General features: G+C 37.2%; 1 protein-coding gene across 1 annotated transcript in view; it reads left to right on the plus strand.

Moving 5' to 3' along the window:
* The window catches only part of KCNH7 (potassium voltage-gated channel subfamily H member 7), a 531172-nt gene that overhangs the window by 319727 nt on the left and 197004 nt on the right, over nt 1–14441 (plus strand). The window lies entirely within an intron of this gene.

A 14441-nucleotide genomic window follows, 5' to 3' on the forward strand; every position in this document is an offset into this window, starting at 1 on the left:
AGACCATATACAAAAGAGTGGCTGATTTTAACAATTGTCCCAGGTTTTCTTGTTTTCTCCTTTTATGGAAGAGTTCAATAAGGAATGAGTTCCATTTCAAGTTCCCTAGCTTCCAAAATCTTCATATGTTAGAGCTGAAAGACATTTCGTCTCCTTCCCTCTCTCCTCAAGCTCCTAATTTTAAAGAATGAAAAAAAGAAAGCCAGAGAGGTTACCTAACTGAAGCAAAGATGCAGAGAAGCTAAAGGAGTGGCAATTTTTCTTGTCTTTTGCCTCAAGAACTCATTCTTACCCTCAAATAGTGTTAGAGGAAAAAAGTTAACAAACCAATGGTTAGTAAAGTCACAGGGAAAATTCCAGGAGAAAAATTTGAATTCTTCACATCAATGAAGCAGAAGAAGGAAAAAAAAAAACAAAACAAAGAAACAGTTACTTGGTGTGCAGCCATGATCTCTCTTTATGCAAAGAATGAATGTTGCTATTAGAAAAAATGCACTTTTGCCAAATTCACAGCTCTTTCAAAACTGATGGGTTCAATTTTAAATCCAACCCAAATTATGTGGTTCTCAAAATTGTTTATGCATAGCAAAACCCCGTTTCCTGCAAGTGAGTCAGCTGTCTGTAACATCATTCACAACACTTCAAGCACTACAAAAATAATTGTTTGATTTAAATTAATTTTACAGTTCTATGGATAACTGAGAAAGTAAAATATCTTCATGAGCTAGTTTTGGATTATTTTAAACTAAAGTAGTGATTTGGTGAAAGATCTCTCTTTTTAAAGTTATTTCTCCCTTTTCAAGTCACCTAAACGTAATCTTCTTAGTTTCGAAGTAAATATTATACTCCTAGTGCATACTCCTATGAGTCGGACATGACTGAGCGACTTCACTTTCATTTTTCACTTTCATGCATTGGAGAAGGAAATGGCAACCCACTCCAGTGTTCTTGCCTGGAAAATCCCAGGGGCGGCGGAGCCTGGTGGGCTGCCGTCTTTGGGGTTGCACAGAGTCGGACACAACTGAAGCGACATAGCAGCAGCAGCAGCAGTGCAGTGCTCAGTCGCTCCGTTATATCTGAGTCTTTGCAACCCCATGAACTGTAGCCCACCAGGCTCCTCTGTCCATGGGATTTCCCAGGCAAGAATTCAGGAGTGAGTTGCTATTTCCTCCTGCAGGGGATCTTCCCTACCCAAGGCTCAAACCCACATCTCTTGCATCTCCTGCATTGGCAGACAGATTCTTTGCCACTGCACCTACTCCTGGTAAATTCACAAATAAATGCTGTTGCTGCTGCTGCTGCTGCTGCTGCTGCTACTAAGTCGCTTCAGTCGTATCCGCCTCTGTGCGACCCCAGGGACTGCAGCCTACCAGGCTCCTCTGCCCATGAGATTTTCCAGGTAAGAGTACTGGAGTGGGTCGCCATTGCCTTCCCCCAAATAAATGCTATTGTTTAAAAAAAAAAAAAAGGCATAAGAAAATATTTGGTGAGGCCATTGGGATGTAGCCAGGCAGTGTAGTCACATATAAAAGAATGGGGCAGACAATAGTGGCCAGACCTGAAGCTCTATTTATTCCCTGGGAATGTCACCCTCTACTGTGTCAGATGCCACTTCTGGTGCAGGGAGAAGCACCATAATAGATGGAAACATGCAGGAAATACGGCCAGATGGTTATCCTGGATGTCATTTGGCTGAGGGGATCTAACCAAAGTTAAGACAGTGACTGGACAGGCAGTAAAGCACAGTGTCAAGAACTCCAGACAGGCAGGTAAGTAGATAGTCTTGGGCAAATCTGTCTACAAGCAGCAGAGCCCCAGAAAGTAGAGAGAAGCAGGAGTTCCCAGTGGGGGACTATCCTAGAAGAGTAGAGACCAAAGCAAGTTACAAAGGCTGGGATTCAGACATGAAGGCAGAGTAGGCTAAGTGTGGAAAGGGCACAGGGTTGGAGAATAAGGCAGAAGGCCAGGTACTCTGCTTGATTTCCAAGGTCAGGAGCAAACCAGCAGCAGATGTGATTTGATCCTGTGTCCCTGAATAAAAGGCTTTACAGCTCTAAACCTGCCATGCCCGGGTCAGATTCCCAGCTCTGGATCCTGGGCTAAACCTGCCTGCCTACTGACTTAGCTAGAGATGAAGGCACTGAGGCTGTCCTGAAGCCACACCTGGAAGGAGCACTACAACTTTATCACAATAAGGATAAAATCGGGGGAGTGGAATTCTCACATGCCAGTGCTTCACTGGCATCTGATATTCTACACCAAGTTTTGCTCATGTGACGTTTACTCTTGCCATCTACCCAAGCCTTTAGTATTCTAGCTGAAAACTATTCCATCATGATAAGAAATAACAGTTAAAGGTTTACGTTTGTAAAACCAGCCTAATAATACTATACGGAGGAAAAAACGTGGAACTGAGTCTGTAAGGAGTAGGTTTCCTGGACCTGCTGTAGCTGTCTGTGGTGTCACTGCCACCAACCAGCTTGGTTTTTGTCAGGGAGACAAAAACAGGGTGAGCTCACAGGTTCCTTTCAGCCCCAGCTTTCTGTATTTTCATTCCCGAACTCAAAAGTTTAAACACTACTAAAGGATCTGAGGCTTTCTCTTCTAGACAGTTCACATGGCATTCGTAACGTTGAATGCTTGAATGAAGAACACAAAGAGGACTTTGTCCTCAGTTGCTTCAGAAAGTCATTACAATTTATTAAGTAAATAGCCTAGATTTCAAGTGCATTTATATAACTGTATTAAGAGACCATAATAAAGGAATATTACATTTCTATTGAGCCAACTCTCTAACAGGTATATGATTGAGTTTTTGTTCCTTTTTCTTTAAAGAGAAGAAATTAAGGCTAAAAAAATCTGTGCTAAAGTTAAAAAGAGACCATTAAAACCCTGTAATAATGAGCTGAGACAAGCTCTTCTGTCAAATTGAAGAATGGCTAATGAAAACTCAGAACATACTGCCCACTCTCAATCAGTAATATTTGCACTGTATAGAACATTCAAAATTATTTTATAGTGTATATAGTTTGTAGTATCCAATAAAAGATTTAAATATCCATGCCAAAGAGATGCAAAATACACCTGTGCTTTGTAGGCTCGTTCGATGGATAGTCAGTGAATTATGTGATTGAAGACAGTTAAATATCAAAATTTAAGACAAATTTCAAATTCATAAAAAGTTACCCAATTTAGAATAAGAGGTTTGATGATAATTTAAACAAATGACAAATTGTTATTCACAAATATGCTTCTTCTGCCCTTTTTATAACATATTCATACTTTGTATAGCAACTCATTCTCCCAGTCATATTCTTCCTGGTGAACATATGTAGGAATGTAGTTGCATACATATTAAACTATGATACAAATATCTGTGTGTGTGTGTGTGTGTGTGTGTGCGTGCTCAATCACTCAGTTGTGTCCAACTCTTCCTGACCCCTTGGACTGTAGTCCATCAGGCCCCTCTGTCCATGAAATTTTCTAGGCAAGGCTACTGGAGTGAATAGCCATTCGCTTCTGCAGAAGATCTTCCCGACCCTGGGACTGAACCTGGGTCTCTGCATCTCTTGCATTGGCAGGCAGATCCTTCACCACTGCGCTACCCAGGAAACCAAATATCTCTTTAACTTTTCCTTACAAGTTGAAACAAAAACTTCTTGGTAATTAACTATATAGTAAAATATCTGTAAAATAGTTAAGTAACCTTTATTGAACATAATAACATGTTGAGTAATTCTTCCAAACCAGAGTCTGGAATAATTTTTCTTTTTTAACTTAGATTTATACAATGTTGACACAAAATAAAAGGTAATGAAAATACTTGTACTTATCCAGTTGGGTGAACAAAATAATATTCTCTAGAGATATGTTAAATTAATAAACATTTTATAACAATTCTGTGAAAATGTAATTAATACACAAAATTTGTCTAAATTCCCAAGCAAAGTAATTTATTAGCTTTCTGTTTACTAAGGTTTTTCACCTTGAATCTCTACACCTGATTTTTACTTATATTTTAACTGTTATTTACAGTACCCTTGTTAAATGGAAACTTTCATTCATTTTTAATTTATGTCTTCAGGAAATATTCATTTATCTCTTTTTCAGACATGGGGAGCTGGATAAGGCCACATGACAGGAATGAGCTACTAACTTTACCCTTAAGGTCTCTCACCCAATCATGGCTTGATTTCAGAATTCTTCCTTCTCATATTCAAAAATTTCCCTTTTGACTTTTCTGTGTAGTATACCATCTAAGATATTTAATTTATATAGTTTTTCACAATATTTGCAATATTTTTGAAGGTATTAGTTTCAGAAATCATCTGAAAGCTTGTAGGCTATCTTTGTGTATCATGACAATTATTTTCAGAACCCAAAGTTGTGGTTTCTTTTAAAATTGCAGTTGTATTTATGTCATATGTGCAATATCTGTGAAAAGCTGTAAAAATACTATAAGAAGCAAAATTTTTTTTTAAAGATAAGTATGACTTATGATATTTGAGGTCTATTTACATTTGATTTAATTTAATGTTCATAAAATGCCTAAAAATCTTACATTCTTCTCATTGCCTCTGACTAGACTTCTTTCCTTTACCTATTTCTTGTATACCTTTAGATTTTTTTTCTTTTTATACTATCTAATAGCTTTCACTTCATTCTTCAAAATATAGATACCTAAAACTCTGAGTCTGCTCACCAATGCAGCTCAACAATAAATTCTGAACAAAGAAAAAAATGCTTCTTGAGATGTCACTGAACTTTGTTTCATTATAATGCTGTAATTACTTAACCGGAAATAGAAAATTATACAAAGTATTTAACTTAATACCTTAAAGACCTTAAAAGAAATGACAGTGTTTCATATGCGTGTGTATTGTACAAATCATTCTTTTCACTTTTAAAATTTGAAAATTATTTATGAAGATCTTACTGCCTGTCAGGTTCTGTTCTAGCCAATGAAAAGAATAGTAAAAGTTCTTACACTATAAAGCATACATTCTAGAGAAGAGAGGTTAACAATAAACATAAATAAAATTTAAGGGTGTGTGTAACTTACAGCGTTTTTTACCATAATCATTCAGATGCTTCCTGTGAACCACATTGGTTTTCAGCTAGAGGTGAAGGGGTGGGCAGATGTAGGAAGAAGTCTGAAAAAAATCAGCCCTCATGGAGGGTACAAACAATTAACATGTATGATAGTGACAACACCTATTATTCTCCAGTTTACTCAATTCCAGCTTCCAATATTATATGTAATAGGTGGTGCCTACCTTGCGCTTCCCTGGTGGCTCAGATGGTAAAGAATCTGCCTACTATGCAGGAGACCAGGGTTCGATCCCTGAGTCGCGAGGATCTCCTAGAGAAGGGAATGGCTACTCACTCCAGTATTCTTGCAAGGAGAATTTTGTGAACAGAGAAGCCTGGTGGTCTACAGTCCATGGGATCGCAAAGAGTCAGACACAACTGCGCAACTAACATTTTCACTTCTCTTTTACTTTGCACTTAACCTCACTTAATGGCTTTTGGGCTGCATAATTCAGAAAGACAGGAAGGAGGGTTAAAAGGAGTTGTCTTATCTGTCCAGAACCCATTGTAAACTCCAATTTTATTAGAAAACGATTTGACTTCAGAGTGTAAAGAGTTATTTTGGAGTATCGAACATAGCTAAACTGATAATTTTATAATTGTCATCTTCTGCCTAAAGAATGGTCATATTTTTCAGTTATCTTGTTTTCTTGTGGTATGTGTTGAGTTCATGCCATAAACAGATACAGTAATAGTTCTGTCTTTGTTCAGTGAAAAATTACACTACTGACATGTCCTGGATAGACTGTATCTTTTGAATGCCTGGATTACCCTGTCTCCCTTCAACTGAGAAAATTCTGCTCATCTTTTAAGTCTCGGCTCCCCAAAAGTTATTTGAACAATAAAGGCACTTCCCAACACTTAACCACCCAGGTAGAATTGTTCCACTTTTCCTTTGGATATGGCTCTAATCCACTCAGAGCTGCTGAAATGAAAATGTTACTCTTTGGTGCTTACAATTTGATCTCTCCCTGACCCTCAACTTTGCTCACCAGAATGAAAACCCTTCAACAGCAATTACTGTCTTGTCTTTGCAGCTTCAAGCAAAAAGTGCCTGGTCTTTATTAAGTACTTAATACATGGTTCCTGCTTAAATGTATAATAAGCTAATGAATAAATATTTACATAAGGTGGCAAAATGACAGTCTCTTATTTTTCCTTCCTGTACTTAACGATTATATTTTTCAAGACAACCCGTTCAATTTAGGCAGGTCATTTTTGCCCACAGGCTAGGCCACAGGGGACTGTCTGAGGAAGCCTCATTCTCATCTTATTATAAATAAATGAGCTGACAATACCTACGAAGCTTTTATAGAGCACCTGAAAAGTTTCAAAAGATTATACTAACCCTAAATAAAATTGGATTAAGACAAAGTGACCATGTTTTATACAAAAATAGATTTAGAAAATATAATAAATCCAGATAGGTGTTCTGACTGTGAGGCTAGTGAACAATTTGAAATATGGTGCAAAGGGAAAATGCAGAGTTACAAACCAGATGCCTCTTTTCAGGAAGAAAGCGTTGATGCTGGTGGACTCCACAGAAGGCAGTGACCTCTTAGGTTAATGTCTTTCAAAGACATTCTGTTCTCCACTGTGAGCATTAATAGGGCAGGGCATGGTTCCCAGATAGATGAAAGTGACTTATAATATCTTAAAGCAATAAATAATAAGCTAATATTTATTAATTATTTAGTATACTAAGCACTTTATAACCATTATTGTTTATTATCCCCACAAAAACCTTTATTTTCCTTGTGTTTTATAGATGAGGAAACAGAAAAGATCCAGTAATTTATGCAAGGTCAAACACCTCAGAATAAAGAAAGGAGTTAAATCCAAGGTGTCAGCACATTCCTACCCACTCTTCTGCTTCCAAACTTAAAAATATCAAGAAAACTCTTCAGATGATGAAATTTTTAAAATATAATTCCACATTCCTTGTAGTGATCTTGGAAGACCAAGGACTGACATTAGATTTGCTGTGTCATAGTACAGCTTAGAATCATGGGAAGAAGTCTCCACTCTACCACATCGGAGTAACTGAACCTCCATTCAACAGGTGACTGCTTAGAGGGACATGTTAAGATCCTTCATACGGCAGCATAATTCTGCCATTTTTCCTTCCCATCTTACTTTGCCATTCAGTAAAAATTGTCATCCTTTGGTATTTCTTATCAGGATATTTTGCATGCTACTAATATATGTAAAACATATTCCATCCCAGTGGAGGAATATACTAAATAATTATGCCAGTCTAACAGAAGGACGTATTGAGGCCCCTACTTTTTGGTATGAAATATTAATAGTGTGGGCATGGTTCCAAGCTGAGTACATAAAAACAAATTACTTTGGAGGTTCAGGGGATATGCTATAGTTAATCTGTCGCTGAGCTGAATTAGCCTTCAGAAATAAAAATTGCTCCCAGTAACATGTTTAACCTAAGGCTCAACTTATTTTAACCAGGTGGGGCTTTGGGGAGACTGTCGAAAGCTGTTATAAATTTTCTGAGCTCATCAAGTATGGAATAATAAATTCAGTACAGAAGACAATGTATTGATCCAAGGATGCTAACAATAGAGTGCGGACCTAGCCCTTAATGACCCTCAGAAGTAAAATCATGTAGTAATTTTACAGATGCTAAAATATTATGTTGTACTTCCTTAATCCTAAACCAATAATCCTTCTCATCCTTAATGTTACAAAGAATTAGTGATCAAGGTCACTTATAAAATATTCTGTTATATCTAATAAGGAAAAATAACCTGTATAAGTGTTTCTTTAAATTTACCACAAAGGGTCTTCCCAAGGTTTTTCAAGAAAAGCAGAACAGATCAATTGTATAAGCAGTTTTAAGGATTGGTGAATTCCCTTTCACCTCTCTGGACCTCAGTTTAAGACCTCAAGTGTGCATGGCCTGTTTCACGTTGGCAGAGCTAAAAGTAATTCACTGAGAATTTGCAAATAGAACAATTCTCTTTCAAGATCTGCACTAATGCTTTTAACTGGGACTCAGCCTCTGTGAAATTTTTGCCCTGTTCCTTAACCTGGGTCATGCCATTTAAACTCTCTGGGTCGTATCTATAAATCAGGTAGAAAAAAATGCAAGCTCTAGCCATGGTACATAGGGATTCTGGAAAAGAAGTTTTAAAAAAAAGAAAAGATAAAAATGGAGGAGTAAAAACAGGATGAAAGAAGTATCATATGTTAGTAGTAATTGTTTTAAAAATAGATTGTACGTGGAGAGGAGGTTGTAAAAGAAAATGCAATTTATAAATTTTAAGCTATGAAAGAAAGTAATTTTGAACTTTAATTCTTTATTGCTATTAACAAATAAAAACTTTATTCTAGATAAATTGTTAAACCTCTGATAATAGTAGCTGTTTTTTTTGAAAATAGATTTATTAAATAATTCCACAATAAATCATTGTTATAAACACTAGGCACAAGAGAACGTTAAGGGAAAAAGAAAGAACTAGGAATTAATTCTTTTTTAACTTGAGAGATTTTAGATATGGACACTGACATCTATAACCATAAGGAGACAATGCCATGAAGTCTTAATATCTAAAAGAATCTCATTTGCTGAACTTTAATTATATGTTTTCATCTAACAGCATGCGGGTTCGTTTTTCTAGTTTGCACTTTATGAACTTTTAACTGAGTTTTTACTTTTTTTAAAGAATAGTAGGTAAGCAGCCATATCTGGGAAATTCAAGGACACAGCACAGGAAGTTGTTGAATCTTTGTGAAGACATTTTTTTATCTAATAGATTTATGCCATTTCATCCCAGCTTTACTACTAGCTAGAAGAAGCATAATCACCTTATGTGCTAAGCCATGCAAATAAAACTATCACTGAAAAGTGTGTTTATAAATTTCCATATTGTGTTAATCAATAAATAATATAATATGAGATGGTGTAATTAAAATGTAAATGCCTGCATGCCTTAGAACTTTTATCAGTTGTTTCTTACTAAATAGTATTTATGTGTTTAGCACTTTCCTGTAAGTCATTATATGATTTCATGCTGAAAACCACCCACCAGGGAGTATTAACTGAGTTCTTAGATGAAGTAAGCAAGTTTCCTCAGATAGTATGTGGCAGAGACCAAACTCAAATCCTTGTCAGTTGTCCTTGCCTGGGAGGTGCTTATCACTGCACATTTAAGCTCAGTGAATATGCCATCTTTCATTTAGTGGCAGTCACTTAAATTACAAGCATTGAAAACAGTTACTCTGTGAAAAGTGACCTTGTGTTTCTGAGTCAGATGAGTGACAGTTTGAAGAAAGACCAAAGCTCTACCCTTATCCTCAAATGTTAGCAATAGCAGTAGGATCTCCACCAGGACAAGCATTCCTATTTCCATGGTCCCACTGGGCTGTGTGTCACAGGTGTGGACACCCAACTGAAACATGGATTCTAAAAGGGCTGAGTTTGTGCAGAATATTTATTTATTTATATTTAATATATATTTTATATTTAATATACATTTTATATTTATGTATCTTGACTGCACTGGGTCTTCATTGCAATGCGAGGGCTTCTCTCTAGCTGTGGTGCATGAGCTTCTCTAGCTGCAGCTCTTGGGCTCAGTAGTTGCAGCATGTGAGCTTAGTTGCCTGATAGCGTGTGAGATCTTACTTGCCCAACCAGGGATCAAACCCACGTCCTCTACTTTGGAAGGCAGATTCTTAACCACTGGACCGTCAGAGAAGTCTTGAATGCTAACAATAATTAAATTAGACTTTACTGAGGACCCAGGAACAGCAACATGGGCAAGACAAAGCAAATGACATAGACATTGAAGATCTTGCCAGTTTGCAAGATCCCCTTCCATTTGAAATTTCCCAGGAAGCTGCTTCTCTTTGGCAGAGGCCACCCTTCTCTGACCACTTGGCAATATTTTAAGCTTTCTCAAAGCCCGGGGCCAAGCCCACAAAGAGGCTAGTCTGCCTCCCACATTGTGACATCTGAGCTAAGAATGGACGTCTTTTCTCTCAGTAGTTAACACCAAAAATATTCACTCTTTTATATTTTGCCTTCGCACAGCAGCTCAGAATTACCATCAAGCCACTGCTGAGCCAGTTCAGAATACTACCCAGGACAACCAAGCTCCATGTAAGAGATAGGTTCCATGTTCAGGCAGCAACATAGATTGAAGGAGCTGTCTGTACAGTATGAAACCCATATCCTTACAACTAAAGCCTGTCTCAGTTACCTAACTCTTTAATTGTATATGAGCAATATTTTAATAAAATTACCCACATTATGAATCAATAATACATTTTAATTAATGGCAATGAAAGGGCAAATTTTTATTTTTCACATAAAAATTTTAGAATTGTTTTAAAGGAAATGAGATTCTGTTTTTTCAGCAACAATGACAACTACTACTTCATAGAAAAAGCAATAGCTACAGCAAAAATATAAATAAATAAAAGGAAAGAGAAGTGCTTAAAGGGAAAAGAAAAGGGAGGGCATACCTATTATATGATACATCATATGATACATGGGTTTTAACATAAATTAAATGCATAAGGCAATCTTGTGTGTGTGTTAGCCACTCAATCGTGTCCGACTCTTTGAGTCCCCATAGATTATAGCCTGCCAGGCTTCTCTGTCCATGGAATTCTCCAGGCAAGAATACTGGAGTAGGTAGCCAGTCCCTTCTCCAGGGGATCTTCCTGACCCAGGGATCAAACTTGGGTCTCATGAATGGCAGACAGATTCTTTACTGTCTGAGCTACCAGGGAAGCCCAAGGATGGTCTTGCTTGAATGTAAATAAAAATTACAGAATCTGAGAGAAATCGCCTACTGAGCAAAAACATTTGATCCTGTGAAAATTAAGAGTCAGTGGAACTATCCTTATTTCTAAGTTTATAAAAAATATTATTCCAATTCTATATTTTAAGTATGAAGTTGCCTGATTACCTTGGTTTTTCTGTAAGAATCATTCCATTTTAAGAGCAGATAACCTTACAGAAACACATACTGGAAAATATGGTCTCATACTTAGTTATTCAAGAAGGGTGACTCAGAGAATGAGCCATTGCCTTGAGAGTCACCTTCTAAGAAGTCTGATTACAACCCCTTCAATTTTCTGTAACTCTGCAACATCTAAGTCACAATTACTTGCAAAGTAGAATTTCTATTTAGAACAAATGGCTCAGGAAATCAAGTTGGTTTTATCTGTTTTATCCTTCAGTTTCAGTATTGAAAGTATGATATAGACATTAAAACTATGTGTTCAAAAAACTACTTTTTCACACTTGACTGGCTTCAGTAATTCAAAGGCATGATATTCCTAACCTTGAATATTGATGGCATCTTTTTATACACAAAGGTGAAACAGAGCTGGAGCATCTCGTAATGTCCTTTGTCCCTCTCTCCTCTTTGTAATCTTGGTTGCTAGTCACCCAGCTGTATGCTGATTCCCAGATGGTCCCAGCCTGGCCAAGTGTGAACAGCCTTCCCTTTCGACCTACAGCTTCTACTGTCTCATGAATTCTCCTAGAGGCCAGAGTGGTGTGCTACTTTTGCTGCTGCTCTGATGATGTAGTTACAAGTTACCTTCTTGCAGGGAGGTGAAAAATCTTTTCAGCTCAGACATCTCTAAGACCAGAGCCTTTCATTCACAAGAAATATTGAAATAGCAGAGACATGCTTCAGAAATGTTAACTCTTCCAAACACAGAGGAAAACTTGGTTCCTTGATTCATAAATTTTGTGGCAATAAAATTTGGCATTGACTTTATTGAATTTGGGAAACACGATGTCCTGGCTAGTTGCCACACAAGGATTATGCTTATATTAGGCATCCTCACCATTTTTTGGAGTTTACCCCCAAAGAGAATCATCACAGACAAAGTTTATATGCCAGAAATTATTTTGGAAAGCTATAACAAATGCCCACAGTAGATGTCATTTTTAAAGAACAGGACAAGTTCTTTCCTGTTTTGGTAACCAATACACTTCTGTGAAACAATTCTGCATTATAAGTTATGTTCACACAATTCAAATTCCATATATTAAATATCATTGAGACAAATGTATTTCAGTTATACACACACCATTTACCTACCATTGTCCAAATAGACACAACTGTAACTCAGCTATACAGCTATACAGTCTATGCGGTCACATTTTGGATGGTTTCCTTACCCCATCAGTATAAATATCATCATCATTTCATTGGTCCCATATGTTTTCATGTTGCATTCAATGAAGTCTCAATTTTAAAGCAGTTACAACAAAGACTGACAATGGTGGTGACACAAAGGAAACAGTTGGGCAATTTGGAAATGTTATAAAATGGTTATGAGTATCTTTATAGTGAATTGTGAAGTCATAGAAATGATAAACTAATAAAGAGGGTAGCTTTTGTTTTCTAATTCCTTGCTTTTCAACATTCTAAAATGTTGGCAAATAACAATATTGGTTCTTGGAGTAATGGTAAATATTAGAAGTATTTTAGGCAGCTTCTGGCATAATTCAGCACCTTTATTGCTAATTCTGCCATTGCTAATCACAGCTGACTCACATTGATTTTTTCTGCAGTTTATTAGAATTCTTCAATATGGAATTCTTTAAACTTGGTCTTATAACTGAGTTCTTTAAAAATTGTTCATTACTCTGGAGTTTACTTCCTTAAATTCACTGGTTCAGATTCTTCATCTGTTAGTTAAAGAGCCTAAATATGATGAGTTCTAAAATGCTCTGGTTCCATGACATCTGTGCCATTTGACTTCAAAAGGCTTTTGTACCTTTCCTACCTGTAGACCATCTATTTATTCTTTTAGACTGCTACAGCTCTTTTACAAAAACACTTTGTTTTGTATTTTAGGTTTGTATCAGAACTTCATGCACTTTATTCTTATTCCCTTGCACCTGCCTTTAATGGATCAAAGCAAAAAGAAAAAGTTTAGGGTTGGGTATGAACTCCCCAAAATTCATCTCTGTATAGTTATTTTTTAATTCTTATTTGTGAATTTCCTACCCCAACACTATTGACTTCTTTTGCTTATATATTTTAGCCTGTATACAGACTAAACTTTATCTAAAATAACTCAAAGAACTCACAATATCTATAAAATGGTTTGTTTAACAGAGCTTTGGTTATAAGAATTTCAAAGCAAGCTTTATCTTTTATAAACTCCAAATTTGAGTAACACATATAAAAAGTGGGGTACATAAAATGATACTGAAGTTTGAGTAAAACTTTAAAAGGCATATATTATTTGTAATCATAGGGGCTTCCCAGTTGGAGCTAGTGGTAAAAAACCTGCCGGCCAATGAAGGAAGCATAAGAGACGGAGGTTCGATCTCTGGGTCAGAAAGATCCCCCGGAAGGAGGGCACGACAACCAACTCCCGTATTCTTGCCTAGAGAATCCCATGGACAGAGGAGCCTGGTGAGCTACAGGCCAGTTCACTTCAGTCACTCAGTTGTGTCTGACTCTGCGACCCCATGGACTGCAGCACACCAGGCCTCCCTGTCCATCACAAACTCCTGGAACCTACTCAAACTCATGTCCATTGCATTGGTGATGCCATCCAACCACCTCATCCTCTGCCATCCCCTTCTCCTCCCACCTTCAATCTTTCCCAGCATCAGGGTCTTTTCCAATGAGTCAGTTCTTTGCATCAGGTAGCCAAAGTATTCGAGTTTCAAATTCAGGATCAGTCCTTCCAATGAATATTTAGGACAGATGCCTTAGGATGGACTGGCTGGATCTGCTTGCAGTCCAAGGGACTCTCAAGAGTCTTCTTCAACACCACAGTCTTCTTCAACACATTCAAAAGCATCAATTCTTCAGTGCTCAACTTTATAATCCAACTCTGCAATCCATACATGACTACTGGAAAACCACAGCTTTGACTAGATGGACCTTTGTTGGTAAGGTCTGCTTTTTCATATGCTGTCTAGGTTAGTCACACCTTTCTTCCAAGGAGCAAGTGGCTTTTAATTTCATGGCTGCAGTCACCATATGCAGTGATTTCAGAGACCAAGAAAATAAAGTCTGTCACAGTTTGAACCATTTCCCCATCTAATTGCCATGAAGTGACGGGACCAGATGCCATGATCTTAGTTTTCTGAATGTTGAGTTTTAAGCCAACTTTTTCACTCTCCTCTTTCACCTTCATCAAGAGGCTCTTAAGTTCTTCTTTGCTTTCTGCCATAAGGGTAGTGTCATCTGTGTGTCTGAGGTTATTGATATTTCTTCCAGCAGTCTTGATTGCAGCTTGTGCTTCCTGCAGCCCAGCATTTCTCATGACGTACTCTGCATATAAGTTAAATAAGCAGGGTGACAATATACAGCCTTGATGTACTCCTTAGCCAATTTGGA

Source organism: Ovis canadensis, chromosome 2 (genome assembly GCF_042477335.2).
Source record: "Ovis canadensis isolate MfBH-ARS-UI-01 breed Bighorn chromosome 2, ARS-UI_OviCan_v2, whole genome shotgun sequence".
Taxonomy (NCBI): Eukaryota; Metazoa; Chordata; class Mammalia; order Artiodactyla; family Bovidae; genus Ovis; species Ovis canadensis.